Source organism: Myiozetetes cayanensis, unplaced genomic scaffold (genome assembly GCF_022539395.1).
Source record: "Myiozetetes cayanensis isolate MyiCay16 unplaced genomic scaffold, myiCay2020 scf2-11, whole genome shotgun sequence".
NCBI lineage: Eukaryota > Metazoa > Chordata > Aves > Passeriformes > Tyrannidae > Myiozetetes > Myiozetetes cayanensis.
The window spans coordinates 21,622,251-21,628,643 of NW_026087411.1; positions in this window are offsets into that span (position 1 = coordinate 21,622,251).

A 6,393-nucleotide genomic window follows, 5' to 3' on the forward strand; every position below is an offset into this window, starting at 1 on the left:
AACTGAATGATTTATGCTGGCAAAACTTTGGCTTTTCCTAAAGAGGCACGCTGTGCCTCACACTCTCACTTCTGGCTGCTTCACCCTGGGTTCTCCTGGTATGCCAGCTGTGCCAGGATGAGTTTCTCCTAGTGTGCTGTGACTGTTGGGAGTCACGGTTGCTTCGTGTCCTTTTGTGCTTACTGCCTATTACATGGGAGAAGTAGCACCTTGCTTATGCTGCTTTTCAGTAAAATACTGTTCTAGGCTGGGTCTTTCTGAACCAACTTCAGTAGCTGGGTGTCTTTGTGAATCAGTCAGTAGCATATGCACCTAATTGTCATCAGCTGAAGGGGTTGAGCTCTTAAGTTTATCCCAGACTATTTCAACTTGGTTCAAAGGCTTTTCTTACTCTTCCCAGAACAAGGCTGCAGCTGTTTTTGACATGGCAAACAACACTTTGTCCCTATTCCAGAAGCAGTCCAGGTTATGGTGGGCTTCATGCACTGCCATTAACAGTGTGTTTGAAGCTAAGTGAGACACCCTTTTTCTCTTTGAAATATCCTTTTAGAGCTTAGTCATGAGATGTTTGTTCTTGTGTGGTTTGCACTCTAAATTCTTGACATATCTCAAATTAATTAAGTATTAGTCTGAACAGATAGAAAGTATGTAAAATACTTTGGATGTAATTATGGCTTTATACTGATATTGTAGTTATTGTAGTTATAGGTAATTTACAATAACTGCAAGAAACAGTAGCTCTAAAGCAGTCTGTGACAATATACCACTGTTGTTCTGAAGGCAGCTGTTGTGCGTCAGCTATTACTAGCAGAGTGCATTGCAGTTAGCTTCAATGTGTTGATTTGGAAAATAAGCCAGCACAGATAACACTTCTGGAGGCCAGTGGGTGGCAGGCTGCAACAGCCACTGGTAACCTACTCTAGACGTTTACCCTCAGACTGAGTTGTAAGGAAGTCCTGGAAAGGCTGCTGCATACGTGTTTCTTACGTGGTAGCTGGACATATGTTGATATATAAGAGAAATTAGCTGCCTATATAGGCAGTCTGCTCATAAGGAAGGACAGAAATCTTCCTTTAACTAATGTAATATCACTGGACCCAACTTTCCTTATAGCAGGGCCTTGAATAAAGCCTTAGCAGAACAAAAATCAGCATGGGCAGATCAGTGTGATAAGACAGGTTATCGTCAATATGAAAGTAAGCTTTTTTTTTTTTTTTTTTTAGAAATATTGCTGAGATTTAATTTAAAAGGCTGGTTGGGGTGGATGAGAGCAGAGTTTCACAGATGTCTCAAACAAAGGTTGACTAGTGTACATTTACTGATCCCATCTCTAAAGCAGCATACCTTTACAAACCTGTTGCTCTAATTTATGGGTTGCAAGTTGGCTTTTGAGATCAGGCATAAGCTTTGTTGTTCTGGTGGTAACTGATGTGAAGAGCCACACCACAGATGTCAGTTCTTCTTCTGTTTGAATGAGGTCAGAGGAAAATCTACTATTTGGTATAGTTTACTAAAGTTTGTTGGACATCCATCTCTGATGTTGGTGATGAAGGCAGATGCTGCTGCTGTCTAGAGGTCAGCATGCCATGGCCTGCAGCACAAGTGCTTGTGTTAGTTCTATGCAATCCCTTCCAGCCATGTTCCCTCCAATAAGTAGCAGGTCTCTGCTAAGCCAGCTTGCCTTGCCTGAAATGGTCTAGGGTTTCTCCCAGTAGCAGCACAGAAGGTACAAATCTCCATCCTGGAGGTACTGTCTTTAACGCAGCTGGTAGCAGAGGTGCATCCCACTGCACTTTGTTGCTATGCCTGGGGCCTGTGTTACAGGAAATGGCACAGAGAAACTGCCATCCCAGAGAGAATGCTCCTGTTGGCATGCAGCTGCTGGGCTATAGAGGCTGTTAGAGCATACAGTACTCCCTTCTCCACAGGATAAGTCTGGAGTCTAGCTTTTTCTCTTCCATCTTGGGGAGGAGGAGATACCTTTTGTCCTCCCAACAGAAGCAGAAACATGGATCTTGAGGAATCATTTCTGTGCTCAGCATTAGAGAGTAAGGAGATGAGTTGTGTCTCTGGACAGCAGCAGCATATATCGACTTTCAGAGAAGCAGTGATGACTGTTATGATGGTTCAGGCAAGATGGGCTAGAACCAAGTCCTTGGGTGCTGCAGGTATCTGACTTCCTGTCTCCAGTGGAGCAGAGCTAGCAGTTAAGATGGCACAGAGCAGTAGATCTGGGTCGTAGTGCAAACCCAGGAGAGAGCAGCAGCAGAATAGCTGGATGCAGAAGGCTGCAGTCTTGGTATGATGCTTGTAGTGGGTCAGGTGTACTAGAATGAGAACATTTTTGGGGTGAGTGAAACAGGTGTTGATTGTACTTAGGGTGTTGGCAGTATCTGGATATTGAAAAACTGAAGATGGGAAACCAACCCGATCACATAAGAGAGGCTCATAAATGTGTCCTGTTGCACAAAACTGTGATTTCAGGCAGTGGAATAAAACAGGTTTGTAGCCATAGAAAGGGAATGATTAAGGATCGAGTGTACTTCAAGAAAGAATTGGTTTGCCCTGCTTTATGCAATACTTGGTTCTAGGAAGACACATCACTGATGTGTAACAAAGAACATTTTGTGTACCTTTGAGATACAGAAAGCCTGGAAGAGCTGTGGGCTTGTACTGTTTATGCTAGTTGCTGCTTGGTCTGTACTTCCATAGTGGTTCTGCAGCTAAGACTGGCTTTACAAGCCTGAGAAACTCTGCTAACACTCTGGCCAGAGTGGGAGCAGAAATTCAGCTGCCATCCAAACAATCATTGGGATAATTACGGATGTTTTAATTAGAAATTCCCATGACTAGTTGTTTTGGGGGTTTTCTTTATTTGCTTTTGTTTTTCATGTGCTCCCAGTTTATTCTGGTCCTCTCCATTCCACCCTGTTTCTTTTGGACTGCGCACTCTGTAGGGGAGCTCTGATCTGAGGCCCTGCCTTGTCCTACACTTCTGATAACAAGTGTGAATTTCTCAAAACATGGAGTTGGGAAAGTTTTCTCAACATGATTGATAGTTTCTCACTTGCCATCTCCTTTGAAAGATTGGGAGAAATTGCTTGTTTATGCTGTGAAACAGAGAGGTCTGCAGAATTCCCATTCTTGGATGTAATTTTCAGTACTTTCCTGCTCTCCCTGCATTTGATGCTATGGTTGAGAGCACAGTTATGAGTTATTTTAATTTGTACTCCTAAACACCTGCGTCACCTCTTGGTGACAATGGAATATCTGAAATGGATATGAAAGACGTCTATTTGCAGCTCACTAGTCACTGGTGAAGGAGTGTAGGCACTGGTGATCCATTTTAATCCCTCAGATTGTTGCCTGGTTTCATCTTTGGACCTGCAGCTCACTGTTTCCCAAAAATTATGGTTCATCTGCTATCAAAATGCTATCTAGGGTCTGAATTATGGTGTAGGTTCAGTCTTGCTTTTTGTTTACTTTTAAACATTACAAAGCCAGTGAGAAGGCCCAGCTGAGATCAGAGTTCAGCTCAGCTGGGTTTTTGTGCTTGCATGCTAAAAATAATTCCTGACAGGAATGCTTTGTAACTTAAATAGACAAGTAGGAACAGTGCCTGTTTTACAGGGGAAGGGATTCAGGTGGTGTGTAGAAAAGGTGACTTGCCTGTCATTCCACAGGGAGTTTTTCTCAGAGCTGGGGATTTAACTTTAATCTGAAATTCCACTCCAGGGCTCCTGCTGTCTCAATCAGGTGCTGTTGAAAGCGACCAAATGAGTGCTTGTGATTTTTAGTTTGGCTGTCTCTTGGCTATGGTTTACTGCTCTTCTATGGAGATGTAACTGCCACCGTGACAGTTCTGCCTTTATTCCACTGCAGTAAAACATGTAGTTTTAAATGACTTTTAGTGCTCTCTTCTGTGGATCTGTTTTACATGGCAGTAGAATTGCAAGGTCACTTCCTGCAAGAAAGGATGGTAAAGTCCTAGGCAGGTGGAGAGCTGCTGTGTTGGCACTTTGGCTTCTTGTCAGCACTCAAAGGTAGAGTGCAATGGCCGGATCGCACGAAGCACCTTAACTTCTTTTAGGTAAGACTGTAGAAGTCTTCCCTATCAGTTAAGGGATTCTTGTATCCTTTTTGTTCCTTGTGTTTAATCTTGCTTTGCTGTTACTCAGAAAATTTCCTAAGCCTGTTCTGTGTAGGAAAATGCCCTTGAGAGTCTGACTCATTGATATAAAATAAAAGTAAAAAAGAACTTTAAGATTCCTGTTTAATGCTTTGAAAACAATGTACTGCTTTATTATGTCTGGTGTAGTTAGGATCAACTTTGTTCTGCTCCCGCTCTGAGGGATTTTAAAAGAAAAAAGTAGAAAGAAGAAAGCCTGACTCTGAAACAGCACAGATTTAGATGGTGCCTGTGGCTCAGCTTGAAAATTTACCTCAGGTTTAGTATAATTTAGTCAGGGGCTATTTTGTTCTTATTACATCCCTTGGGCTGGTCCTGATGTTCACGTGGCCTCGAGCCAAGCTGATACAACTCACTAAAATGGCATAAGATGGGCTAAAACAGAGGTGGGCCAAAACAAAAAAAAGGCTTTTTGCCAAGTCAGTGCACTGAATTTGTGTTCCTGGAGCTGAGAAGCATGCGGACCTGCGCAAGGGTGACTCAGAGGGGGAGCAGAGGGAACACGTTGCTGGGGACACTTAGCTTAGCTCAGCTGTGGTTTGGAACTGTTGGACCAGCACTGGTCCAGGGAGTGCTTCCCTTTCAGGAAAGAGTTGCAGTCATTACTTATAAACCTGCAGCAGGAACACCTAGGACATCTAAATCCAGGGCTGTCGGCATGACAGGGACTGTCTTTGAACTGGGAACTGTTACTTATTGGAAAAGGCAACAAGCTTGTCCTTTGGAAGGTCCATAGACAGCTCTTGCTGGAAGGTGCTAGTGGTTAGTGTTTTTTTCAGAAAGACTTGTATCACTAGTGCTTGAGAAATTTCCCTTGCATGGGCAGCGCAGCACTGGAGATTTACCCCCACTCACAAACGTTTTAAGGAGGGTAGCAGAGTGGATTTGGACCATGGGTGTGGAAAACATCAGCAAGTTAAAGCTGGAAGCTAACAGGCAGTGCCACTTTAAAATTTTTCATTCTGCTCTGGAGATTACTGGCACAGCCTCCTTCAGTAAATGTGAGGTTGTTGCCATGGAGGACAGGAAATCCCTAGTCTGCACAGAGTAAGAAAACATTGGAAACTGTCCTACTGAAAAGCACAGCTGCCTCTGTGCTCAGAGAAGCAAGCTTGCTTCTATGGGGTGTTTTCCAAAGGCCTCTATTTTTGTCTGCAAATCTTTGCACATATTTGCTCTGTTTCTTAGTGGGCTGCTTGTGGGTTTAAAAAGAGCTGGACAAAGGAAGTGGGGGCATATGGTTAGGACTAGTTTTAAATGCCCTGATTAATGGGAGAAGCAGGAGTGACTTTCATTTGGAAGTAAGTTACTTTGCAAACTTTTGGTATATGCTTCTTCTTTTAACTCTACAGCTTCTCTTATTCCTGTTTCCCTCTACTGTTTGCAGACGTACTTCTCTGCCTTTTCCTCCCTTGGGCCTCTTAGAGAAGCAGGCCTCTGCTGGGCTTGGTCTGCGTTCTCTACCTGGTAATCTTTAACATATCCTGGCTGCTCTTGCTGGAGGTGGAAACACCAGTTTGGTCTATGTATGGAGATCAAGCAGCTGGTCAACTGTTCCTGCAAATACCTAGATGCTTAGGGCTGGTCTGCCCTTATGAGATGGGGAAGAGGTAAGACTTCAGGAAGATCTTTTAGGACATGTTGGTGCCATCTTTCCTCTGCAAGCTCTGTTCCTCCAGGACCTGAGACCAGACAAGCCTGTGGTGGTTTAAACAGCTTTGTCAAGCCATCACTGGTAACATCATCAAGCTATATAAAGGCTAAGCCATGTCTGACTCAGCAAGCTTTAGCCTCTGCTTGGCAATGTTTCCCAGGCCAAATTTTTGAGCTGACACTTATGAAGCTGAACTTGTTTCAAGGCTCCAGAGGATATTCCTGCAAGTAGTGTTCTGGGAGGTGTTCTGGTTGGGGAGAAAAGGGAGTTGTAGTCTTCAGCTTCTCATTGTACACCAGTCATTGCTTTCAACATGATGTAGTACTTTCTTTAAGTTCAACTGAGCTGTGTTGTTCCTAAAACTGTATACTATTAAATCAGCAGCAAGGTCTCTGGGGATACCTCTTAAAATTGCTCATAGGGATGATGTTAGCACCCAGTGTGATGGGAACAGTGTCAAAATCCCAGAACTCCAGGATTTCCCTTGCAGCTGTTCCTGGACTTGCCACAGTCTAGCTTTTATGCAGCACAGAATGTTCAAACAACTCTC